The sequence below is a fragment of the Fulmarus glacialis genome, unplaced genomic scaffold (assembly GCF_000690835.1).
Source record: "Fulmarus glacialis isolate BGI_N327 unplaced genomic scaffold, ASM69083v1 scaffold6186, whole genome shotgun sequence".
NCBI classification, from domain to species: Eukaryota; Metazoa; Chordata; class Aves; order Procellariiformes; family Procellariidae; genus Fulmarus; species Fulmarus glacialis.
The window spans coordinates 3,233-3,439 of NW_009217407.1; positions in this window are offsets into that span (position 1 = coordinate 3,233).

Consider the following 207-nt stretch of genomic DNA (forward strand, 5'->3'; position numbering starts at 1 on the left):
CTCCAGCACTGAGGGAATGGCGTGGGGCCACTCCAAAACAGGACAGAGGGGCTGTGGCACCCACCTATGGCCACCCTATAGGAAATGGGGGTGAAGGGCACCCAGTGCCTCACCATGCTCCCCAGGGCCCTGGGGAGAGCCCATTTGGGGACCTACACGCAACATGGATGGCACCGGGAAGGTGTCGGGGATGCTGCGCCATGCCTC